This window comes from Lepidothrix coronata, unplaced genomic scaffold (assembly GCF_001604755.1).
Source record: "Lepidothrix coronata isolate B3197 unplaced genomic scaffold, Lepidothrix_coronata-1.0 Scaffold12, whole genome shotgun sequence".
Classification (NCBI taxonomy): Eukaryota; Metazoa; Chordata; class Aves; order Passeriformes; family Pipridae; genus Lepidothrix; species Lepidothrix coronata.
In genome coordinates this window covers 7,375,012-7,401,954 of record NW_016690192.1, presented here as the reverse complement: position 1 = coordinate 7,401,954, position 26,943 = coordinate 7,375,012, and the positions used below count along the sequence as shown (strand labels likewise).

Here is a 26,943-nt window from a genome sequence, read left to right as displayed (position 1 = left end):
TTTGGCAACTAAGAACTCCTGAGTGCAACTTATGGGCTGTGAAAGTTAGAGGGGATGGCGTTAACACTCTGAACCCTTCTGTTTGTTGCAAAGAGGTTAATAATTTGTGTACAGCGAAGGGGCTGGAGACACAGCAGGGATGAGCTCTTTGTCAAAACCATGTCACTTCCTGAGAAGTGGCTGAGGGATGACAGCCAGAGTCTTCTCCAGCTCCAGGGTGGCACAGGAGCCACAGGGAGCTTCATGGTCAAGCAGGGGACAGGAATACTCCATGTCCCACAGGGAGGAGTCCAAAGGTGTCCATCAGAACAACCAGTTCCCGGCTGGAGACCACCAAGCATAGCCACAGAGCAGAGCTGGAACAAGCCACAGCTTTAAAGCAGACCTATTTTTCATAAGAGCTGGGCTGTGATCTGCTCTCCTGGCAGTACCCTTTGATGGACTTCTCTTCAAGTAGAAAAAAAAGAGAACTCAAAAGTTCCATTAAAATTTGCTGGATACATTCCTGAGCGTGGCAGCTCTCAGGGCACGTGGGGGCACAATGGATTTCACGTGCCCTACACAGCAGAACTTCTTCCTCCCAAATACAGCTTCCTCATGACAGGTGACATTTGTTCTAACACAGGTCCCAAAGTGCTGAAATGCTGGAAGAGTGTCTGTCTGTCCCAGGGACTCTGGTGTCACCTAATGGACCACTCATCCCCCTTTAATCCCAGCACCCAGGAGGAGCTCACATTTGTTCAGGACTCAGGTTGTTGCTTTGAATTAAGGATGCTGTCTAGGTCTGTAGTTTCTCTATTTGGCCAAAGCAAAACCTTTCTAATTCCCCCACAAAATGCATTTTCCCCTATTGATGCTCACAATTTCTTTTATATAGAAACTAAAATGGCTGAGTTGATTAAAAAGCTGGTGGAAGACGGTGCCTTCCTCTTCAGACTCATCTTGCAGTAGTTTCCAGAGCACAGCCCAATTAAGTGCTTCTGTGCTCAGATGCTGCTTTAATGGTTGGACTCCATGATCTTGGAGTTCTTTTCCAACCTAAATAATTCTGTGGTTCTGTAATTCTGCCTTTGCTGAATTTTTCATTGCCTTGACAAGCCTCAGAGCTGCTGTGATAGTTAGGGTTGGCTTGTGGAGATGTGGCTGTTCACTGCCTGGCCAGACACCCACAGGCAGCTCTCCCCATGGTCAGGAGAAGGTTTAGTGGCCTGGTGGGATGCCCATCTCCCTTGGCTCATCCCCATCCACTGAGGGTGCTGCTCTGTTCCTCTTCCTCAGGCTCCCTGTATTTTTCTTCCCCTCAACAGAGGACACAGCCCTACATTATTTACAACTAACCTTTCTTATCCATGCCCTCGGACAGACACTGCAAAAAAACTTTAAACATTTATTTTCTTCAGGAAAAAATAGCAAGTGAGTATGGCAAGAGATCTTGTCTTGCATTAGCTGCTCCGTGTTCCCAACCTGCCACGGGGGACACACTGTGCACGTACCCAAGCTCAGGCAGGGACGTGGTTGGGGAGTGCAAAGAGCGTGAAGCCTCACTTTTCATCTCCTTTGATGTTTATACAGTCTTCTTTACACAGTTCCATCCTGCGACCTCTGTTAAGTAAGGGACTAAATCCTCTGGTACCCCAGCAAGGCTCTCCCCATCCTGCCTTGGAAAGGAGGGAGGATCAAACCTGCTCCCTTGGGGTGACCAAGAGCATTTTCAGTGCATACTACCAACAGCTTTTAGTTGAAAGGCACCAAGTTTTCCATCTACTTCCTGCCACCAGCTTCTCCTGTGCTCTCCTGCCCTCCCACTCCATCACTGAGCAGAGCATAACCTTCACAACAGTGAAGGTGGGCTCCCAAAATTTCATTCCCACCCTAGATGTGACAGGCAGAATCACAGAATCATGAAATGGTGTTGGTTGGAGGGGCCTTAAACCTCATCCTGTTCCACCCCCTCTCATGGGCAGGGACACCTTCCACTATCCCAGGTTGCTCCAAGCCCCGTCCAACCTGGCCTTGAACACTTCCAGGGATGGGGCAGCCACAGCTGCTCTGGACAATATGCAGCATCGTTGGTGTGCAGGTGCTGCAGTTACTCCTCCCTTCTACAGCTTTCCCAGACACAGTTCCATTTCATGAGGCAGAACTAGCACACGCTGTCCCCCCAGGCCAGGCAGCTGGCGGGAGCTTTGCAGTGTGTTTTGGAGCCATGAGGTCCCAGCTCTGCAGTGATCAGACACGTGTCCTGCCTGAGGGGTGTCAGCAGTGTCTCCAGATGTAAGATCCTGTGTCATCCGCAGGTGAGAAGCCACACGTCCTGTTAGTGTTCATGCTGAGCATCCCTTTGCTGTTCTCTCCTTGGCAGAGGTCTGATGTCTGTCTGAGGGCACAACTGCTCTCCCTGTTCTCATTTCCCTTCCTTCTGAATTTTTCTTCTCCATACCCATTCTCTGCCAGTCAGATGGTGAAGGCCAGTTAGATAAATGTCAGAAAAAGAGCATAGTTGAGGAAAATCTTGTGCCTTGTCACTCTCTTTCATGATGATTGGGATATTTGCTGTAGTTAATATTGCAAAATAGCCATGTTGGCAGCAGGCATGTGACCAGCAGTGAAATAACAAAGCAATTCACAGGATGGGGAAGTTCACGATGAAGACAGGAATAGAGCTGAGCTGCAGCCCACCTGTGACCAGCCCCAGCATCCCAGGGGGTTCCACAGCTCCTGAACCTCAGACAGCCAGGGGCTGAATAAGGAGTTCACTCCTTAAAGCAAAAGCATTCAATTAATCAAAAAATGCAAAGTACAGCCATAGCATGAGGAAAAAACACTAGAGTCTTGTTTGACAGTGAAACAGCCTGAAGGCACTTCCATGCAGATGTGACTGGAGTTATCACAGAATCCCAGATTATGCTGAGTTGAAAGGGACCCACAAGGATCATTGAGTCCAACCCTTAGCCCTGCACAGGACCATCCCCAAGAGTCACACCACGTGCCCCAGAGGATCATCCAAACGCTCCTTGAGCTCTGGCAGCCTTGGTGCTGTGACCACTGCCCTGGGGAACCTCTGCTCTCAACTGAGAGGTCTCAGGAACTGTTCCTCTCACCCACTGACACAAGTGTCCTAGAGTACCTGGACTAATCTTTGGGCTATTTTAAAAGCTGGGGTCCTGCCAACTCCTTATATTTCTGATCAAGGAAAGGAGACCTTGAAAATCCTCTGCTTGTACATATCAGGGACCTCAATCTGTTCCTGGCTTTGCATTCAGGCCTCTGGGGAGCCCAATGCTGTTCTGAGCTGCAACTCCTGAACTGAAATTAAAGCAAATCCCAATTTCAGGGGGAGCAGGTGCAGTGCCTCTTCCCAGCTCAGTGTGCCATGTCATTGACATGCCATCCCAGGCTCCCTGGGCAGCTCCCAACAGCCTCAGATCACGTAAAAATCAAAATGTCCCAACAAGACAACCCAAAACTCAGATCCCAAAAACTCGCACAGCAAAGGCCCTACGTACACCCCAGGCATGAGGACTCCAGCACAGGGTTTGCAGATGGAGCTCCTGCCAGCATCTCTCATGACCTGTTGGCCCCTTTGGGACAATTTGGGGGGGACAAAAAGCACACAGCCCCCCCCACCCGGCCCCAGTAGTGCACCTGCACTGCCAAACCAGGGTGAGGAGCTGCTCCCTCATGCCATTCCCCAGGGCTGGTGTCAGCAATCACACCTCTGTCCCCTCACACATCCCACCAAGAGCTGCAGCAAAACCAGGGCTCCCCAAACCTCTTGTGTCCTTCAAGGCACCCTAACATTGTCTGGCTTACCATGGGCAGAAAGAGCATCTCTTCCTCCCTGAGGAGAAGCCCCAAACACCTGCTCTCGTAACAGGAGAGCTTCGCAAGGAGCACCTGGGACAGACAAACTCCTCCAGCTGCCGAGAACTGAGCACAGCTTGAAGAGCTGCCTGGAAATGGTTGTGGTTCACAAACAGCTTCGATGGGGCTGTCAGAACCTGGCTCTGTATCCCCTGCCCTCCACTGGGAACACATGACAGATCTCAACATGAGCCAGCATACAAAAGTAAGCAGCTGACAACACTCCAGAGATCTCTGGTCTCCCTTAATTACAGTTCAAAAGTAAAATCGAGCAGACATCGAGCTCATGCTTGATTTAAACACAACATCAAAAGTGGAGAACAAAGGGAAGCGCTCTCTCCATTTATCACATTTATCCCTCTATTGACAGCTTTCACACGCTCCTGTGTTTGCTTTGCCTTTGTGTCAATGGTGACATGTTCCTGCTCCTCCAGGATTTCCAAATGGACACAACCCCCAGGATTCAAGGGGTGTTTTGCCCCTCTCACCTACCCCAGTGCCCCACACCAGGTGCCCATTGCCTGGGCTCACACCAAGGAGGCACATCCTGGGAATGATGGGGCCACTGGGATGGTTGGGTTGGGGGATTTGGGGGGGCCCTGTGGCACAGACTGGGCTGTGGTGGGTTGTGCTGTCCCAGTTGCTCTGGGAAACGTGACCATGGGAACATGGCAGGTTTTGATGCCGGGCTTCACTTTACTGCTGCCCAGTCCTCTGCTGACACTCCAGGAACTGCCCTTCCTTGCTCCAAAGGCTCATCACTCTCTCAGCAAAATACCAGGTGGGAGGATACTGTAGTCCTGCACAGGGGGATGGACACATGGATACAACAGGATGGACAGGCAGGCATGGAGGGATGGACATGCAAAGCCTAAATCCTCTGTAGCCACCTTCTGAAGTTCCTGGAATCCTACACCCTCCCGGCTTTTGGCTGGCAGAGAGGCAATGCCCTGAAGTCCTCGAGGGAATGGGAAGGACTGGCAGAGAGGAAAGCAGCTGGACATGACAAATCAAGGCTTGAAACATAAACCAGCACCCGACAGCATCTCTGAGCAGAGATGGAAACGCCAGGATGTGCTGCTTGAGTTGCATTTGGAGTTTTAATGGGGTCCAACAGCAGAAGTGTGAGCATGAAGATGGGGTGAGGGAAGGGAAAAGCCAGAGGAGGGGAAAGAGAAACCCAGGGAAAGAAGAAGAGAAGCAGCTATGGAGATGTGCAGCATAATGGGACACAGGAGTTGATAACTGAGGTCTGTATGGAAATTCTGAGACAGCAGGGTTAGGATTTCAGGACAGTCCTTCACTCCAGATGTCCTGGAGTTCTATCACTCCTAAATTCATCTGAGCACAGCTGACCTTGACCATCACTCCACAGGGCTGGAGCTTTGGTATTCCCAGGGACACGGGAAAGCTCTTTTATAGGATGAGTCACTGCTATATCAAACAAACCTTCAGGTCTCCTCATGGAAGGGCCTTTGGAGCTGCTTCACAAGCCCAAGGGTGGGATGGGATGGGATGGGATGGGATGGGATGGGATGGGATGGGATGGGATGGGATGGGATGGGATGGGATGAGACAGGCAGTTCTCACCATCCTCAGGTGATTATTGTTGCAAAAAAGCTCCCTGAAAGGAAAGAAATATTTTCTTCACCTCTACTGAAATTTGGCTGCAAATTTTAAAAGCAACAACGAGCCCAAGCAGATCCTTAATTTGTTATTTTGATGAGCAGGCTTGGTGCAGTTTCTCCTGAGGCTGTCAACCAGCTGGTGGGTACTGGTGCTTGAGATGCAGAATACTCTGGGTACAGAATTCATGGCCTATGGGGACAAGTCAGCCTATTCACCACAAATGTGGCTTCTGCTTCAAAAACTAGCTCTTCACTTTATCATTGCTGAAAAATGAGAGATGTGAGCTCAGGTAAACGTATTCCTCAGAAACCCCGCAGCTGGAGAGATGACAGTGTCCTCCAAAACTTGCTCCCTACCTCGGCAAACCACAGGGTCTGACTTCTAATTGCATTTGAATCCCTCTAATTGTTTTTTTTTCTTTAAATCTTACTTGGTTCCCTCTTAGGTAGGTTGCTGGATGGTAGCCACTGCCTTCCCACAGCAGTTAGACTTTCAAGGTTCTCAAAGAACAAAAAATTCCCAAAGCGAAGGGATCCAGGACACATTTGGATGGGAGGAGGAGTGTTTTCAAACACATGAAAGCTCAAAAAATGCCTTTTATACCCCTTTTTTTTTTGCATTGAGAGAGCTGGAGTTGTCCACTCATTTGACCCCCAGATGATCTCTGTGAGTAGTTGAAGACCCGGAGATCCACACACCAGCAGCACCTTCATGACTCTGGGCAGTGGGGTGCGATTCGTTTTCAGGCTGAAACTCTCTGTTTATTTTTTGCCACTGGTGCTGAAGGAGCTGGCAGGAAAGTGGGTTTGTTAAAATTCAGCTCAGCTCATCCTCCCTGACAACTGAGGGAGACAATTTGGGCTGGAAAACCTCCATGATGCTGAATCAAATGGCTCCCAGCGGCACAAAGGGGGCTGTCCTGCAGGAGAGACTGATGTCCTTTAACTGAGCAGGAAAGGGACAGGACAAATCCCAAACATCCCTCACAGTAAATATCACAGCAACAGCAATAAGGTGTGAATTCCTGCCTGTTCCCTTTATAGGTCCCATTAAAGGCAGGTGGCTGAAGCGAATTCCTCCCATTCTGGAAGGTGCTCAGTGTGAGCAGAGGCCAAGTGAACAGGCTGGGCACCAAACTCATGGAATGAACAACAGCACTAATTCCCTTCAAGAGACCATGAATGAGATGGATGGGATGGTCCATGGTGGAAAGGACCACAATGCACAGAAAAACAGGGATAAACATGTGTCCCTGACCTTGGTTACGTGGGTTGGCTCTGGCACAGGGGCCTCCATCTCCACATCCCTGGAAGTGTTCAAGGCCAGGTTGCACAGGGCTTGGAGCAATTTTGTCTAGTGGAAGATGTTCCTTCCCATGGCAGGGGGTGGGACTGGATGAGCTTTAAAGTCCCTCCCAACCCAAACCAGGCTGGAATTCTGTGATCCCAACAGTGCAAACTCCAGCCCTCCTGGACGTCCTCCTGCTTGCCTTGCCTTGCCTCCTTGCTGCTTTTCTGGCTTAGACATTCTTCTTCTTATTATTATGATTATTATTATTATTACACTTTCACTCTAAGCCTCATTTCAAGTTTCTTGCAACTTCCCAAGGTAATTATTTTGAAGGCTGGAATGTTTCACATATTCCATGTTGAATATTTGAAGGGTTCTTTAATTTCAGCTGGTTTGTTCTATGTGAACATCTTAAAAAAAGCCACGGCTGAGCAAACAAACATATGGAAAGAAGGTTTTGGAGAGGTTTTTCCTGTTAAATTGTATTTACTAGTTTTACTTTTTAGCCTGTGTAGTTTCCTTACAGCTTCAAAAGGTGCTGATGAGGCAGAAAGCCTTGAGAAAGGAGCAGTGGAATGGACACAAGGTCTTCTTGTTTCTTCCTATAACAGGAAGGGTGAAGCTCCAGGGAGTGTGGACCGGGGCTGCTTTGCATCCCGAAGCTGTTAAAGACCAGGAATAGGATGAAATACCCGGTCCTTGGCTCTGTCACCCTTTGAGGGCTCAGTGTAAATCAATTATCTCACACTGGCCTAAAAATAAGCCCTGGAAATTATTCAGAGCTCTGCACAGAATTTTGCTTCCTCCTCACGCTTAGTCATAAACCTCTTTAATCAATATTAATGTTGGCAACCCATGCACGTTCCTGCCTTGTGCAAAGCAGCAGAGCGTGGACCTGTTCTCCAGGGAAGGCAGCTCTGGTGGGATCCTGCCACGGGCTGGAGGACGTGTGGGGCTGTTCCTTGCCTTAGTTGCCATGGAAAGAGCTCCTTTTTTCCCTCAGTTGCAGAGTAAGTTGGTTCTAACCCCCAAATTATTTTCTGTCACACACTGCAAGGACCAGGGACGGCCCCTCACCAGCCCCTGAGCTTGTGCAGAGAAGCCACTGAGTTCATTTTTAGACCAAGCTGGGAAGAGTTTGTTCAGATCTCTGCCCAAGTCTGGGGCTCCTACAAAGCACAATGTGGCTCCTGTAGGTGTGGCACCATGTAGGTGTGAAGTCAGATTTTAATGCAGCCATAAGATGTGCAGTAACCAGTCTATATATTCATTCCTAATTTTCATTGTTTCCAGCTATAAGTACCAAATTGTTACCTGCTCTGCAATACTGATACACCAGAAATAGCTTAATACCACTATAAATCATTATTAATTATTCATTCAGTGGCTGTGCATTTAAAAAAACTAATGGCCTGGGCCTGTCTGAGTGGTGGTGTTGGATTTACAGTGGTTATCTCCCAATTAATTGGAAGATGCTTTCGGTGCAGAGAAGCGAAGACTGCAACCCATTAATTTTTGATAGAAAAAAATGCCACAGATCAATTTAACATTAATATTAAACTTGCTGTGAATAAACATTTCATTAAAAGGAAACTTGACTTTTCATATTAGCACATTCATTTACTTTCCTGCAGCCTATTAGAAAAAAACCATTGAAATCCAGCCATCACTGAACAGAGTTTCACTATGGACTTGCTGTGGAGCTGTGTTCCCTCATGTCAGGCTCCTGTAAATCCCTGCTCCTGTGGGGCTGCAGGGACAAGTGGTATTGTTATCAGAGAGTTCTGGAATGGTTTGGGTTGGAAAAGACCTTGAAGACCATCTTGTTCCATGCCCTGCCATGGGCAGGGACACCTTCTACTAGACCAGATTGAATTCACAGGGAAGAATTCCTTCCCAATACCCCATCTAACTCTGCCCTCTGGCAGTGGGAAGCCTCCTTGTCCTGTCACTCCAAGCCTTGTCCTGTCACTCCAAGCCTTGTCCTGTCACTCCAGGCCTTGTCCAGAGTCCATCCCCAGCTCTCTTGGAGCCTCTTTAGGTACTGGAAGGGGCTCTAAGCTCTCCCTGGAGCCTTCTTTTCCCACCAGCAGAACCTGAACAGCTGCAGTTACAACAATTTTAGTGATGGAAGGAGACACAGGAGACAGCCAAGGACATTCAGGACTCCAGGCACCACGCTGGGGATTTCGGTTAGGGAAAAAGAGCTGTTGACACAGTTCAACATGGGATGCTGATAAAGAAAACTTTATCTTTTCCCGAAGATCCAGTCTAAACCTCCCCTGGTGCAACTTGAGGTCATTCCCTCTCATCCTGACCCTTGTTCCCTGCAAGCAGAGCCCAGCCCCCACCTGGCTCCACCCACCTGTCAGGAAGTTGAAAAACACCCGTGGTTTGTGACTTTTTGGGGGTGCATATTGTGAATGATTTACTGAAGAACAGAGCAATCAGGAGAACGAGCAAAAAAGAAGCAATTAGTGTCCAGCCTGTTCCCTTGGCATTTCTGGGATCAACTGTAGGGCCTTCTGCATAGGAATGAGAAAATTAGAGCCAAGAGCTGCTCCAAAATAATTAAGCAATGAAGAGCAGCACAGGAGGGGGCAGGAGATGTTGATCGATAATCTGAAAGCGCTGCAGGTGAAGCCTGACCAGAAATGATAAACTGGTGGGGGAGGAGAGGGAAATAGAGTAGAAAAGACTGAATAATAAGAAGAGAAGGTGTTGCTCATCCTCCTCTGCTCCATGGGATGTCAGGAGTGCAGACATGGATAATGGAGCAGCTGAATTGTGTCTAAATCATGATGATGAGTGAGACACCAAGCGCTGGGCTGGAGCCCATAGAGGAGACACGAGCTGGGAGGAGTTGGTACAATATGGATAAGGATTAATATTACATCAGAAGCCAGGAATAGCCTAAAATACAGGCTGTAGCAGGCAGGGAGGACTGGATTTGTGTAACAACCCCTGACACATCCCAATAACAAACAACAAGAAGCTTAAAAGCAAGGGGAGCATCAGGCCATGGGGTGGTGGCCAGAGCCTGTCAGAACTGGGGCTACTGGTACCCCCTGACTGCTGGTGGTGCCAAGGCCACGCACCAAGTGGGGGAGTCACATCCACAGCATCATAAAACCATGGAATGGTTTGGCTTGGAAGGGACCTTTAAGCTCATCTCGTTCCAACTATGGGCAGGACACCTTCCTAGGTGTCCAGCTTCTCTAGGCAACCTGTTGCAGTGCCTCAGCATCCCTCCCTCTGCATCCCGACTGGAATGCTTGTGGCTGGGGCACAGCTGAAAACTGGGAAGCCACCAGTCATTGCTTTGAATCAATGTGCAAAATGAACATAAAGGTAACTTCAGGCATTCCAAAGAAGCAAATCTGCATATATTCCCAATATGCAAGATGAGCTGATGAACAAAATCCATCCTTGGAAAGAGCAGCAGTAATGGCAGGGGTTAAAAAAATATCAATGTCGTGAAACGGAAAGTGAGTGCCCTGGATCAAAACATGATGTTATGGACAGAAATAGAAACTTTAGAGCTAAAAAATACCTTCATAGAGCTACATAAAGGAATAAAAACCTGTGAATGAGGCAAGAGAGCAAAGGTCACAGTGTCACTGACCCTCCTGGGACTGAGTTCAGGGTGTTCCTGCAGCCTCCAAGAGCAAAGGGGCCAGAGGGCCGGAGGGGTCGGGGATGTTTCAGATGATCTGGATGAACTTCAGATGTGTAGAAGTTCTTGGAAGTAGGTTAAGACATCAAATAATGAAATGCCCAGGGAAGCAGGGTGAACCATGACCCTGCCTTCCTCAGGCCCCCAGGCTGCTGGAGAAAAGGAGCAAAAAAACCTCAGAAAACTCAGTCAAGTAGTCAAAAATCAGCTAAAATGCAGCAAACTGCATAAGCCATGGTTCACCAGGGTTTTATTAGGCAGAAGGAATATGTTACTCTGGAACTGCAGAGCTTTCAGAGTGCCTTGCAGGCTCCTTCTTCCCCCACAAAATTGACTGGAATAGCAAGATTTCAAGATTTTCAGGGGAAAATGAGCTTGAAATAATGAAGATGCCACTGGCAAGGAGGGAAGTCTCTATACAGGATCATTCCCAAACATCGACTGGGAAAGTGTTCCCCAGCACTTTGGAAGCAGTCACTGTGAAAACACAATATCTCACCCTTTAGTCCCCCCTTTTAGAGATAATTTTTGCTGACATATTCTGATTTTTTCCTCCATTTTTTTCACACTAAATTATTTTCCAGGCTTTATTTTTAAAACTGTGGCACCCACATAACTTGAACTTTTTATAATAACTTGCATTTTTATCATATATATGTGTGTGTGTGTGTGTGCATATATATATATATTCCTCTTTCTGCCTGGAAAGCCCTTTCGAACTCATTCCATGATCTACATTCCCTATTAGAGGGAACGAGCCTCATTCTTTACTCTATTCAAGAAAACTTAAATTAAGCTGAAAAAAATTGGAAGAAAACAGCTTCTATATTTATACAGAAACTAGAGGTGAAAACACGAGGCTGAAGCTTTGATGTTGCAAAACTGAGAATATATCTCTAATTTTATGAGCAGTCCAGCGAGTTTCCACAGGAATATTTCCTGTATGAGCTTGTGCCTAAAAACATCTCTGTGATCCACGCAGGGACGGGGAGTTGGTGCGTAGATGTCTGAAAATTGGCTACACACACTCAGTGTCCTCATTTTTCTCCAGCTCAGAGCTGCTCCCATCTCAGTAAGTTGTATTTTTGGGTCTTTTTGCATTCCTGAGTTGAAAGCGGCTGGTGCTGAGCCGGCGTTTAGGAATGTGCCATTTTGGGTGGGTTTTTCTCTCCCATTAATGTTTCCCAAAATCCCAGGACTGGCTGGAAGGGAGGGATGGCATCCAGGGGGATCTGGACAGGTTGCAGAGATGAGTTCATGTGAATCTCCTAAGTTTAACAGGGCCAAGTGCAGGTTCTGCACATAGACTGGGGCAATCCCAGCACGAACACAGGCTGGGCAGGAAATGGATGGGGAACAGCCCTCCGGAGAAGGACTTGGGGTGTTGGTGGGTTAGAGGCTGGACGTGACCCACCCCAGAACCCCCCGTGTTCTGGGCTGACTCCACAGCAGGTGAGGGGGAATTCTGCCCCTCTGCCCCACTCAGGTGACACCCCACCTGCAGTGCTGCCTCAGACTCTGGGGAACAACACCAGAAGGACATGGAGCTGCTGGAGTGAGTCCAGAGGAGGCCACGGAGATGCTTCCAGGGCTGGAGCCCCTCTGCTCTGGAAACAGGCTGGGAGAGCTGGGGGTGTTCACCTGAAGAAGAGAAGGCTCCAGGGAGAGCTTAGAGTCCTTCCAGTGCCTAAAGGGGCTCCAAGAGAGTTGGACAGGGACTTGGGACAAGGGTCTGCAGGGACAGAACAAGGGGATTGGCTTCCCACTGCCAGAGGGCAGGGTCAGATGGGATATTGGAAAGGAATTCTTGGCTGTGAGAGTGGTGAGGCCCTGGCACAAGTTGCTCAGAGAAGCTGTGGCTGCCCCATCTCTGGAAGTGTCCAAGGCCAGGTTGGATGGGGCCTGGAACAACCTGGGATAGTGGAAGGTGTCCCTGCCCATGGCAGGGAGTGGAAGTGGATAAGCTTTAATGTCCCTCCCAACTCAAGTTGTTCTGTGATCCCATGATGACTCTGTGATCACTCTGCTCTGTCCCACACACCAGCACAGGGAGGACACTCCTGTCTTCTGTCCCTCTTCCTCCTGCCTGCTCTGCTCTCACCAAGGCTGACACTTCCTCCTGCCCACATGCCACCAGAGATGCCCCTTGGTTCCCTCAGCTCCTCCACTCTCCAATGGCCAAACTCTTCAAATGGGACATTTCCCCCCCACACCCTCCCTGCAGCTGCAGGAGTCAGGCAGGGAGCAGGAGGAGCTGACAAGTAACAAAAAGCATCCATGCAGAAAGGAAGCACATTTGCTTATCTCAAAGATAGGGGACTTTTTGCCATTGGAATTTATCAGAGCATGTGTTGTTTTGCAGTTGCCTCTCACACCAAGGATAAATATGATGTTAAATGGGATGCTCTGACCTACATTTTATGTATATTATGTCTCTTATGCTGATAATGAGCAGAGAAACCTTGATATATTATCACTTACTAGGCAATATTTTTCCCCGCTTCCCACCTTAGGATGCTACAGAGCACTTCAGGAACAAGATGTATTTTCTTTAATTTCTGTGAAATATTGAACCTTCAACAAACATTAGCATTTTAAATACTACCAGGGAACACTTTCTGATAGGAATCTTTCCCTTTTTTACTTTGAATTTGCAGACAAAAACCCAGATCGAAAAAATAACAGTGGGAACCACTTTGTCCTTCAGGTTGTTTCTGTTCCAGCCCCAGGAGCCCCAGGACCAGGTGCCCCCAGGTCTCACATCCAACTGGATGTGACAGCTCCATCCAGTGTGGATTCCACCAGTGTCCTTACACAGCTACCCTTGGCTCCCTGCTGACCCTGGAGACCCACTACTTCAGCACCTACCAGGATTTTCCCTCCTATTCCTGCTCCTGCCTCCTTCTACTGGAGGCTTTTCCTCCACCTCCTGTTATTTCTTGCACAGTGATCCACCAGGACTCAGAGACTGCAGGGAGGGTCCCAGCAGGTCTGGTCCTTTCCAGGCTGCACAACATCTCCTCCAAATTGCCTTTTCCTGAGATGTGAGGCATTTACAGGACAAGTCCTGTGTCAGATGGAGAGCATCAGCAGTGGGTTGGTACAGTGCTGTTTATTCCTGTCCAGATGCCTATTCCTGTCCATTCCCACTCCAGCAGAATTTTTAGTGGTGTTTAATTATAAGCAGTGTCCCAAACATCGACTCCTTATTCATTTCAGGACGGACCAAAACTGGTAACTCAGCATAAAAATGTGCATGTCCTAATGAAACTCTCTTTTTTCTGGGAATCACTTCTCAGGGACCCACAGATGTTGTCAGTGGAGAGTTTTTAAATCTGCCACTGAAACACCAGCTATTCCAAACCTAAGGGATAAATTCCCTGGAGACAAGAAGGTCCTCTGGCTGGTGAAGCCACTTTCTGTTCAAAACCCTCAGCGCTGTGAAGAGTCTTTGCATTTGAATTAGAAACAACTGTAATCTGACCATGCTTCTTCTCTTTTCACTCTGCTCTTGATGAGGGAACAAGGGAATATTTTTCAATGGATAAAACAGCATTCACATGCCGGAATTATGATATCTTTTTCCCAGAGGACTGATTATAAAAACTCTATTATTCTCCCCACCACACCTTTGCCTGCTGGATGAATGTTAATTGATGCAAGAGGTTACGTAAAAGGAGCAGCACAGTTTAGAATAGCACCTTGGTGATTACACTTATTTCCCTGACAAAAGGGAAAGAGAAAGTACTTCGAAGAGTCAGAGCTAAGCATAAGGAGGCAATTTGCAGGGGCAGGATTGAGAAGTCCCTCCTGAAACACCAGTGATCGCTGCCCCATCTGTAGCTCTCAGCATAAACAGCCCCATCGTGAGATATCACATCAGCTTCCACACTAAAAATAAAGGTGTATGAACACTCAGTCCCTGAAGTGCCTGGAAAGGCCCAAGGCTGGAGCAGAGAATGGACAGACCACGACATGTAACCAAGCCCCACAGTCACCACTGCTCACCCAGGGCTGCCGTGGTGGCGGCAGAGGGATCACTAAAGGAGCTCCTCCAAGAGCTCAGGTCTTGGATCCCTTTTCACTCAGCACTGGGATTTATGGTCTCCCCAGTCAGAAGTGCTGGTGGATGGCTGAACATGGGCAGGATGCATCAACACAAGGGTGGGAGAACTCGGATGCCTTTAAGGGTAAATCATGCACTTCAGGATTAAAACACGAAACAAAAATCAAGTAATCCTGTTTTAAGCACTGAATGCTGCATTTGGAAAGGCAGGAGAGATCCTCCCTGTTCCACCATGCCCTGCACCCCGAGACTGCTACTTCCAGCCAGCCTTTGCTGGGGTCAGGCAGTAAGGCCCCAGTTACCAGTACTGGGATGGGCTGGTAAAAGCTCCCAGAACAAGGAAAAGAAGGAAAAGCTCCCAGAAACCTCTCCCACCTTTAAAAACCCATGAAATCTCCACTGTGTTTCTGCTTTGTTGACTTTCACTGTTTTTTCACAGTGAACTTTGTTAAGGCTAAAAAAGGACTGAAATTCACTTTTTCAGGGTTCACTTCACAAACCTGGTTTATGTGAAGGGTTGAGCTCTTTGTTTCCTCTCCACTGGAGTAACTTTGCTCTAAAGTTGCCAAGAACTGTTCCTAAACAACTGGAGTAGACAGGGAGCTGCATCTACCTTTAGATTTCTGTAACAGTGACTCCTATCACTGAAGCACTGTTCTCCATCCATTCATTAATGGGAAATAGGCAGTTTTAGTTCTTAATTTAGTGGACCTGCTTAGAAAAAGTACTTTGGAGTTAAATTCATCACTTAACATTTAAACTCATCATTTAAAACTAGCAACAACTCCAAACTTTGAGGATGGGAAGATGAAACCAACTGCAATGGCCCTGGTTGGAGCAGTAGGTGCCCCTGTTCAGGGTGAGAGTCACCACGAGTAGTCCAAGCTCCCTCCTTTTCCCCTGCCCTTTTGCAATAAGGCTGCTCCCTAAACAAGCAATTTTTTATCACTACAAGTGAGTTTTCTCTCTTTTTTAAAAAAGAAAACATTTACTAAAATTTATAAAGAATAATTATAATTTCTTTAAAGTCATTTCAAGTCTCCCAACTCTAATTATTTGTGGCCTGCTTAAACCAACTCATCGTTCCTTGGGGGTGTCACATGCCCTGGTTTGAGGATGCTGAGCTGCCTCAACAGAATTAGACCCTTTGCTTATTACCTACCCAAATTAATGAGACTGTAGCATAGGTGCAAGGCTGGCTTTAAATTCTGGAGGTTCTTGTTGGTTGTTTTTCTTTCTTTTATGAGAGGATGCTTAAGTTAAGGAAGGGCTGGACATTCTCTACCCCCCAGACCCCTGGAAGACCCTTTCTCTATTTTTACAGGACCTGTCACAGCACCCTCATCCCAAAGAAACTTCAAATGCTTCACATTACTCTGAAGTGATGCAAAAAAAGCTCAGTGTTTACTGAAACCTCCCAGTTGTTTTTGTCTCATCCTTTTCTTGAGCGACTTAAGCATCTATAACAAGAATTTCTTCAAGCCTCTTCTCCATCATGGGCTTAATCCCAAAGCAAGAGATGAAGAAGAGATTTGGGTCAAGCCCTGCCAGTATTACGCTCATTCAATCAGAGCACAAAGATCAGCAGCGTGGCACAGTTGAGCTAATTCATCCCTCACCAAAGCAGGAGAGGCTCTCTGGGAATTAACTATCAGATACATAAACTCCATAAAATAAACCTGAGCTGCAAAGCCTCACTCAGCTTAATTGAACAAAAACAACAACACAGCTGAAGTCATCTCTCCCATCTCACAGGCAAGCCTCGAGTAGGAGAAGAAACCACATTTCACGCGTAGATTATTGGTTGTGAAACATTCCCTCCCTTTCATGCTGGAGCCTTTCCAGGGATTCAATTTAATTCTCACTGACGTCAGACAGAGCCTTTCCTCTCCTTCAGAGAGAGCTGACTCTGGCTCCCCCTCAGCTCAGGAATTGTGAAGAACAGCACTTGGATTGGTCCCTGGAGCCAAATCTGGAGCCTGGTGGGACGGTGGCATGGTGTCAGGGCACCCTCCACACCACTGCTCTTTGTCCTGATGCTTCCTGGGAACAATCCATTTTGACTATATCAGACCTACCTGGAGGGGTTTTTCTTGGTTTCCAGTAGAATCACAGCTTTAGGTATAGAATCATGGAATGGTTTAGGTTGAAATGGACCTTAAAGCTCGTCTCATTCCACTCCCTGCCATGGGCAGGACACCTTCCACTATCCCAGGTTGTTCCAAGCCCTGTCCAACCTGGCTTTGGACACTTCCAGGGATGGGGCAGCCACAGCTTCTCTGGGCAACCTGTGCCAGGGCCTCCCCACCCTCACAGGGAACAATTCCTTTCCAGTATCTAATCTAAACCTGCCTCCAGCCAGTTTAAGAGGTTGAGAGAGATCATCCAGTCCAACGCCCTGCTCAAGCAGGGTCACCCAGAGCAGGTTGCACAGGATCATGTCCAAGTGGGTTTTGAATGTCTTAGAGAAAGATTCTCCACACCCTCTCTCTACAGCCTGTTCCAATGCTCTGCCACCCTCACAGTAAAGAAGTTTTTTCTCACATTCAGACAGAACTGCCAGGGTTAAATCTCTGGCCCCAGTGCCCCAGTGCAGACTCAGCCTCTCCTACACACTTTGAGACTATAATCCTGCACAGACACACCCAGACCTTGGCTGGGGAGATGCCTGGAAACATACACACATGCCCCTGGACATAGAGAAGGCTGGAGAACTCTAAATCTTGGGGATTCACTGGTGATGTGCTTCCCTTAGCATTAGACTTTTTCCATCACACTCTTTCCCGAGGAGTCAGTCCCACCTCTGAGCCCCTCGGGCCTCAGAACACAGGGCCGTGTGCCCTGACAGTGGGAGGTCAAATATTGATCCCCCCGGTTCTCCCTTCTCGCAGCTGTATTTTTGGCTGCTTATTTTCTGCTTTTATCAGCTCCTGCTCTCACAGCTCTGCAAGTGTTCTCCTGTTATTTACTGTCACGAGGAGAAGCAGAAAAAGCAAAGGAAGCAATTTTCACTCACTAATAACTTTCCCCCATCATGGACATAAGCCTTGACTTTTTTTTGACAAGTTGGGGCCAAATTATTAGCTGACACAGGATCATAAACCTCCGCAGACTTCAGAGAAGTTGCAGCAATTCACACTGGCTGAAAATCTGCCTGGAAACCTCTGTAGATAATTTGGTGAAAAGCAGAGGTTTCAACAAGTGAGAAATGGCAGATGCTGCAAACCAAAGTTGTTATTGCCCTTTAGTACTGTTGGTCACCAAATCACAGATCTCTGCTTTCAGAAACCATCCAAAATTGGAGGGAAACAGCTCAAAGATTGATTCCAACCATTCCCCAGCACTGCCAATGCTACCACTGATACATGTCCCCAAGTGCCACATCCACATGCCTTTGAAATCCTTCCAGGGATGGGGACTCCAACACTGCCCTGGGCAGCTGTGCCAGGGCTGGATGGCCCTTTCCAAGAAGAAATTTTCCCAATATTCAACCTGTACCTCCCCTGGCACAACTTGAGGCTGTTTCCTTTCATCCTATCCCTTGTTCCCTTGGAGCAGAGCCTGACTCCCACCTGGCTCCACCCTCCTGTCAGGGAGTTGAAGAGAGGGAGAAGGCCCCCCCTGAGCCTCATTTTCTCCAGACTGAGCCCACCCAGCTTCCTCAGCTGCTCCTCATCTGATGCCTAAATCATACTCTCTTCCCAATTCCATAAACAAACGAAACCAAACAAAGCCACAGTTTGCTTATTAGAACTGGTTTGTGGTGAGTAACCTCTAAGACAATTTAGAACACAACCCATTAGCAGAGGACTCAATTCCACCTAACAGTATCTAAACACAACAGAAGATGTTCAGAGTGCCAGTTTTTATCTCAGTAGTAGGAACACAAAGAAAGAAGATAAAGCAGTACAAGTTCCTTGCCACTTTCTGCTCTTGGCCTGCTGAGCAGAAGCAGCAAATAAGTTGCTGGCACTTCCAGAAGTGTTGTGGTCACCAGGAGTTCTCCCAAGAACCATCCAGCTCCCCTTGCTGATGTCATCACACCTGACTGTGCAGCCTTGGTATCTTATAGTGCAGGTGAAAAAACAATGCACAAGTGATAGCTTTGCACTGAACACACAGAATCAGGGAATCACAGAATCGTTAAGGTTGGAAAATACCTTTAAGATCATCAAGTCCAATCATCAACCAACATTCAGCCACATCACTGCCTGGTGCAAGGTGTGAGGACACGGTGCTTGACACTGGTTTTGGGGCTGCTGGAAAGCTGTTGTGGTTCACACCTTTCCAAGGGGCTCCATGTGCTGTCCCCAGCTACCCAGCCAGCAGAGCCCCAGCAGAGCTGGGGGTGGGGAGATGGAAAGGCAGGAATGAGGCAGCACCTGTCACGGTGCATGAGTCACACCAGCCTCTTCCAGGAAGTAAGAGGAGTTTCCATGGCTGGCAGCTCAAAATAAATGCCTTCTTCACTGATGAAACAACAAATGTGTGCAGCAGCTACCTGGGACAAACATGGTCCTCCAGTGCTGCCCTGCAAAGCCACTCTGGTACTCAAAACCCGTTGAGAAACAACTCCACAAACCAGAATTCTGAATTTCTGTTGTTGTTTCTTACTATAAAGAATTCAAACCACTCAAAAACTACTGCAGGGATCTACTAAGAGCAATGACTCACCAGCAGCTGCTCAGCAGTCGAGATTTTTGGGAGGTGAGAGGCTGCTCAAGTCCCTCCTGGATGGAGACCTTCAGCATCCAGCCTGGAGAAGCACTGTGGCTTCCAGGCTCAGCCCATCCATTGGATGCCTCACATATATTTGCTAAGCAGAGTCTTCTTCTCACAACCCACCCAGTCAAATTCCAGCTTTCCATAGAAAGACAATGTTCCTTCACTCCATTTTTCTAAAGAATGATCAATAAGTCTCTTATTAGGCAGCCAAGGGGAAAGGTGACAAGGCAGGCATCCACGTTCATGCTACAGAATAAGGGAACTGCCAATTTAACCCCATGGGAATATTGATGCTAAAAAAAAAAAGCACACATTTATTCTGTCCTAGCTGATGGAATGTCATTACTGAGGAATGACGGTAGCAAGCTGAGCAGGGGGAAGTGGGCAACGCTTTGTACCCACACAGCAACCTCCAAACTATCACCAAATGGCCAGAACTCAGGTATTCAGTCTGTCCTGGGGAGGAAAATTAAGTACTGTCATGTAGCCTCTGCAGCTTTTGCCTCAGTCTAATACCTTAATCTTCTTTTCTGAAGACCAGCTCCTAATTTTTAATTATGTCTCCATTTTTTTGCCCTGATTTTTTCTGTCCCAAAGAGCCTCTTCACTGGGAGTGTCTGGGTGGTCTCAGCAGTGTGAGGTTCATGGAGGTCACAGGGCTCATCACAGGTCATCATTGTTCTCCCACAACCGATGTTGTGACGGGGAAAGCTCCTCAGATCCTCCAGCTGTGTTATCCCTTGGCCCCTCTGTCTCAAACTCCATTTTCTTCCCTGGCTGTACCAGTAAAAGGTGTTTTTTACATGAGACATCAGAAAGTCTCTCACACCTGCTGCTTTCCACAGGTGTTCATATGGCCCCTCCACCACCTCAGCTTGACATCCATGTTGCTGATCCCTCCATTCTTCAGAACTGAATCTGCAATAAGAAAGAGCAACCTCAGCATTAAGGCACTAAATTGGCTCTCCAGTTTGTTCACAATACTGTTGTTTACAAGAGTAAAAGTAAAAATCCAAATAAACAAAGGAAGAAACCCAAGCAAGCAGAAGGAATGAATGACCCCTGGTTTCCCTGAGTTCTCCAGCCTCCATCAGAACCAAACTTCATCACCAATTAATAATTATTAACTATCTTCTTAATAATAGCTTCTAATTAATAATACTTATTAACTATTTTTGCTATTTTCAGGCTGCACACAATTCCTTGTTTGAGTTTTATTAAGGATGAAAGACCAACATGGGAACTGTTTTAGCATACAGAATATATGGCATCTTTCCATCCCTCATCAAGCAAATTAAGAGTTTGATGACAAATTCCCCAATTAAATGGGAGCAACTCAATTGACTTCAGTGGAGTTCCACTGCCTTACTCCTGCTAATTCCATTAAGCAGCCTTTGGATGACATTTATATAGACAGACTTCAGCCTCTCTCCTGTAATCTGGATATATGAGTGTCCCAAAAAGCCAGTATATAATTTCAGGGGGTAAATAATGCTGTCTTTCTCTCCTCAGCAAATTTGGCACCTTCTAAAGGCCACTGCTGTGCAGCAGCCAGGTCTACTCCTTATTTTAAACAGATTTTTTAACAGTAGAATACATGAACTTTGAGCTATCAAACAATATTTTTCTTAAAAAGAAAAAAGACAAGAATACACCTATTGCATTTTAAAGTAGATTTTTCAAGCTGTAAGGCTGGGACAATAGAATTTAAGTTATTTTCACTTCAAAACGGATCACCTTTGCTGTGGGAGGCAGTGTCCTGGTGTGGGATGCCCGGAGCAAGGTGGAGAATATTCCCAGCCTTGTCTGACCTTGCGTCAGCAGCACAGACAAACCCGTGCACTGCATTTTTTGGGGTGTCTGGGCTGTTTTTCTCACTGTGCCACAGAGGCTTTTCCAGTTAAGCCATCAAGGCTCCACAGATACTCCCTGTTGGGATGGAGCTGGGAATAGTCCTCCTGGGCACCCACCCCACCCATGGCTCCTCCTCAGCCCTTCATCCTGAGAGAAATCCTGAACATTCAGGGTGAAAGAGTGCACAGGATGGGTCCCCAGGGCCATGTGTGACGGGTCCCTGGGGCCAAAAGGGAGCCCAAAGTGCACAGGAACACCGGGAGCACCAGAAGCACCTGTGGCTGTGCTGTCAAGGAGGGTTTAAAGGAGCATTTGATGTTAGGGGATATATTTGGAGTATCAGAGCTAACACTCGACTCATTTATTGATGTACACGGGTTTTCCAACTCCCTGGGCTGGTGGATAAGGCACAGACTCGCTCCATTTCCATGTATTTCTTGCATACATAATGTACAATAATTATATCTGTATTTATAAACATCCCTCAGGGTGGGTTTCTTTTGCTTTATGCCAGGACAGAGAAGTCCCAGTGCTGTTGGAGCTGGTGGTTCCCAGCACAAAACACCACTGAAATGCTTTTTGTCCATTCTTTGCTCCCACATGGATCCTGCTGGGGCTGGAGTTCACAGCTCCCCACTGGCTGCCCCAGATACCCTGGGAGTTCTGCTTGATAACCTAAAATCTGCCCTGCTTTCCCCTTCCACTGCAGCTGCTTCTTTCTAGCAACCTCCAAAGCAGAATAAATAGATTTGTTACTAATTTGCAATAAGACTTTTTAACTTCATTAAGCAGAAACTAAATTATGTGGGTTTCACTTGAAATCCATTGGATTAATCCATACAAGTTTAAGCCATTATAGAGTCATCCTAAAAATTACTTTATTCATAAAAATTACACTGAGATACCTCCAAATTCAGTGATGACCTAAACTGAAAAAATTGATGGAAAACCTCATCCTGCTGTGGATGCAAAAACCAGCATCATCTCTAAAATCTGGAATTCTTGCTGGAAGCTGAGCATCCCATGGACAAGAACTCAGGTCCAGCCTGAATCCACCTGATGTACAGGGTGTATTTGAGGTCACTTAATCTCTTGGGTGTTTTGCAGTCCTGAGATCAAGAGTAAAGGAGCAGATCTGGGGGCGGGGGGGATGGGGCAGGCACCTTCTGCATCACTGCTGCAGGGAAACACTAAGGGAACCTTAAAGGAAAAAGAAAACCTGCTCAGGAAAAAAAAACCTCCCTCCCTTCCTCCATAACTTAATTCAGCCCATTTCCCAGCTGGGCAGTGGTAGCTCCTGGTTATGCTCACAGGGGCAGCTCCATCCTCCTCCTCCCCATGCCCAAACACACCGTCAGCATCAACCTGCTTGAGCAGTGAAGCTTCTCAGAGTTTGTCCTCAAGGACCAATAAATATCTTCACCCTGCTAGAGTGGCTGTGCAGAGCTGGGAGATGCTCCAGCCCAGCTCAAACACGTCGTCAGGTGTATTCCCATGGATGTCCTTTCCAGCTGGCCCCTGCCTGCAGGAATTCCTCACTCCAGAGATGAATTTTCTCCTTAAAATGAGAGCAGTGAAGTGACCTGAACAGCAAATGCACCCTAGGGGCTGCAAAGAACTCCCCCTCCACACATGCTCGGCAAAGCAAAGTTGCCCATAAATCACAGAAAAATCAGATCACAGAATAAAATGCAGCTTTTCTGGCTGTATTCAGCCAGCACAGTAAAGGGGTATTGGGATGGATGAACTACTTTTATTGCTTTTCTGTAATATTGGTTCAAACCTGGGACCAGGGAGAGCAGGATCCCAAGGTTGGCACAGGCAGCACTGGCCTCTGCAGGCAGTACACAAAGTAGAAGCCCAAAACCCCACAAGTATCCCCATGAAGAGCAGCAGACCTGCATAGGCCAGGTGATCCACTGATGCCATTCCTAATATCAGGAATCAGAGCAAGGGTAGATCCCCATGGCCCGGTTGTAGGGCCCGGGAGCTGTTCCTGGATCCCAGCTCCTCATCACCAACTTCATCCAAAACTGACACCAGCTTGGATTCAGGGCAAACAAAACATGTGGCCAGTTTAACTCCAAACCTCAAATGAAGACTTACATGGAAGAAATTCCACTGTTATTAATAACTTTTTTTGCATACTGAAGAGGAAGCCTTGAAGACATGCTGTTTCCACAGAAACTGAAGTGCTGGCAGGGGCTGGAGGTGGGATTCTCCCAAGCACAGGCACGACCTCAGGCAGCTCTGTTGAGAGACCTGAGCTGGCCCAAAAGCAACCTATATCAGTAAACACAAATAGATTCATATCAGTCAAAACAGAGAGATGAAGAGGGTGGAATGAAATGTTACCTACGCTGAAAAAAAGCCTTAAATGTTCTTCCTGTGTGTTTAAATACAGAGATTGCAGCTTCTAGCATCTCTGGGCTAAAAAAGGCTGATACCTGTGGGCTGCAGCTGGTGTCAGCATCTCACTAATTTCAGTTTTAACACTTCAGCTCTTCTGTTTCACTTTTATTTCCACACATATGTATCAACCCCATGAAGATGAGCAGTAGCAGCTTCTGTGCTGGGACCACATAGACCAAGATATGCAACTCCAAGGAGATCTGGATGTTTCCCCTCAATCCACACAGAGTTGCAGCATCCCAGGATGCTGAAGAATTTGGGAAAACCACACATGCTGGCACAAAGGAGCTGTTCTCCCTGGAAAAACACCCTATGGTCACCAAGGAGAAGGGACAGAGTCCCACAGGAGCCTGGCAGTGAGACAGGGATAGCACAGCATGGGAGGGACAGAGTGAAACCCTTTCACAGACAGGAGAATGAGCCCTTGGGCATTAATTTATTCAGGAAATACTTCTGGAGCCTCCTGGTATATTGAAATTCAGTAAATGGTTAGCAGTATTGCTAATCACTTCCACCAGGAATTTAATTTAGTGTAGAGTGGAGACAATCTCTTTTTCCACGCTCTGCTCTGGCCACACTTGTCACCATATTTTATTTTTAAGCGGGTTTCATTTCTCTTATGTCCAAATTATCTAAGGAAAGATGAACAGAGAGAAGGGGGAGGGAAGGCTTTCCTCAAAATCCACTGAGGGAGCCCTGATGCTAGGGTGGGAACACAGCAGAGGGAAGGAGGCAGGAGCAGGACCAGGCTCCTGCCCTGAACAGCATCACTGCACGTGTACCCTGAGGGAAGATCATGAAATATTGATTTCCATCCACAGATCTTCCACATTCCTGGAATATTAAGTTTTACTAACAATTTTGGAAGCTACAAGCTTCTGGTTTATACCCAACAGCACAAAGGGCTTGTTCTGTTTTAATTCCATGCAGAGAGGCCACAGAAAACTCATTTTAACAAACCAGTGGCTGAAGCACCTCAAGACAAGGACAATGACATTCCTCCAGGGCATGTCTGAATCCTGCAGGACTTAGAAAGAAAGGAAGGTGCTGATGCATTCCCAATTCCTGGAACAGCTGTGAAGGTGTCACCCGTGGACCCACTACCCTCCTCATGCTGGATTAACCAATCTGAAATCTCACATTTTCTGCTTTGTTTCACATAAATTTGCCACTTGTGCAAAGAGGATGAGAAGAAGTAAAACAGCTCAGGATTGACTTCTTGAATAACAGCAGATGTGAAAGCTATGACTACTAAAGCCTAATTTTTAAATTTAATTCCAATTTTAAAACAGACTCCAGCCATCCCTCTAGTTAGGAAGAGAGAGGACAAACAGCCCTGGCCCACATCCATTAAGCATCACTGTTCCCTGGGTGTAAATGAGTATGATCTGACTCTGCATCATCTCACACATTTCCCCTGAGATGCCAAAGCCAGGCCCTCAACATTTCTTTTAAATCAATGATTCTTTCAGCAAACAGTGTCATCTTTGTGACAGCTGAAGCAAATTCCAAGGAATTATTCAAAGGAGAAAGAGGCTTCTGCACTGTGAAGAACGCACGTGGAACGAGCCCCGACGGGGGCCCTCGGGAACACAGCTTGTCTTGCTGCAACATATGTTCCCCTGCTTTGTATTGTATTAGTGAATTAAAAAAGTCAAAATCATTTAAGAAAAATATTCAGAATTGTGGTGCTTTGACGTGAGGCTCTGGCTGCAGAACAGCTTTTCTTATTAAAGCAGGATCACAGAAAGTGGTTGTGCTTGGGCACCTGCTCCAGCAAAACTGTCCTCCAGCTGTGGGAGACTTCTGGGGAAAAAAAAGAGTTGGTAAATCCATTTTGGGTCCTCCAGAGCTGCTCTGAGGAGCAGGGCAGGACTGCAATGAGGCAGCCTCTGCATCCCAATCTCCTGCTGGAAAAGCCCAGCAACCTGGTCTAGTGGAAGGTGTCCCTGCCCATAGCAGAGGGCGGAATGAGATTTGAAGTCCCTCCCAACCCAAACTAGTCTGGGATTCTGGGATTCCATGAAAACCTGATTTGTTGCTGTCACTGATCCTGCTGAGCAACCCCTCATCCAGCAGCTTTTACATCTTTTGTGTCAAATCCAGCTGGAAATACTTGTCAGCTCTTATACACCAGATGTAAAGGATGTTTGTCATGCATTTAATTTCTCTGTCTGTATGTTGGCCAGAACCTCCAAGACATATTTTTATGAGCAGATATTTGTTGGATATTAGGAAAAATTTCTTCACTGAGAGTGTGGTTAAGCACTGGAAGGGGCTGCGCAAGGATGTGGTGGAGTCACCACTCCTGGAAGTGTTCAAAAAACAGCTGGGCGTGGCACCTTGTGATATGGTTTAGTGGGTATGGGGGTGTTTGGTTGAAGGTTGGACTTGATCATCTTGGAGATCTTTTCCAACCTCAATGATTCTGTGATATCATATCACCCTTTGGGGAGGAAAGGACTCAAAACTCAAATTACTGTAAATTCTCCAGGTGGCTGAATGGAAGAGGAATCCTGTGGTCAGGACATGGATGGAGGTAAGAGTTTTGCATTTCATGCTTGACTCCAGCATAGACCGACTCAGAGCAGCACCAGAACCCATCCCCTCTCCGTGACTGTCAAACAGGGATGGACACGTGCCCTCAGACAACCACTGTGTCACCAGAACAGGCCTCTCTCCACATAGATATTTATGTTTCAAACTCATTCATATTTTCAATGCCAGTGACCACACCAATACAATGTGATACTTAAGGCTGGGCTTAGATGGGCTGGACTGCTTGTCTGGAGCATCCCCAGGCCTGGGCTACTGTCCCAGCAAACCACTGGTGATGGGAAGGAAAAAAACAATGCAGCACAAGCCCTTAGTCCTGCTGGGAGCAACCCCAGGAGGCATTTTCAGGGGATGGGAGAATTTCAGCTAAACTTTTATTACAGCAGGATGAATGTTGCTTCACAAAATTGGCCCCCATTATGCTAATTAAATTTGAAGAGTTCATTAGGTAAATGGTAATTGCAATAACATGCTCTAAAGAAATGATGAACCACAAAGCCTGAGCTCAGGAAAATCACTGATCCCCTTTCCCAGATAACCTTCAAGCAGCTGTGTCAGGATTAACACAAGGAAACAGCATTTCCAAAACATGAGCTTTCCAGACCAACTGCTCATTAACAATTAACACATTGCAGGTTTCTTTCCCACTTTGGATGGTTTACTTTCAGAGAATCATTGAAGGTTGGAAAAGATCTTCAAGATCGTCAAGTCCAGCCTTTGATTTTACACCCCCATTCCCCCTAAACCATAACACAAAGTGCCACATCTAGTTGTTTTTTTGAACATCCCCGGGGTGGTGACTCCAGCACATCCCTGGGCAGCCCCTTCCAAGCTTAATCACTTTTTCAGTGAAGAAATTTTTTTTAAATAT

General features: G+C 47.0%; 1 protein-coding gene across 3 annotated transcripts in view; it reads right to left on the bottom strand.

The window, feature by feature from the left end:
- LRRC7 (leucine rich repeat containing 7) overlaps positions 1–26,943 on the bottom strand; it is a 208,364-nt gene that overhangs the window by 133,785 nt on the left and 47,636 nt on the right. For 2 of the 3 annotated variants that reach the window (XM_017805636.1, XM_017805639.1), the window contains exons 2-3: positions 20,080–20,168; positions 19,200–19,423 (exon numbers count right to left, since the gene is read on the bottom strand). The gene's annotated coding sequence lies outside the window, so the exon portion shown is untranslated. Of the gene's footprint in view, positions 1–19,199; positions 19,424–20,079; positions 20,169–22,160; positions 22,305–26,943 lie in introns of all 3 variants that reach the window. The other variant, XM_017805638.1, reaches the window with a different exon arrangement.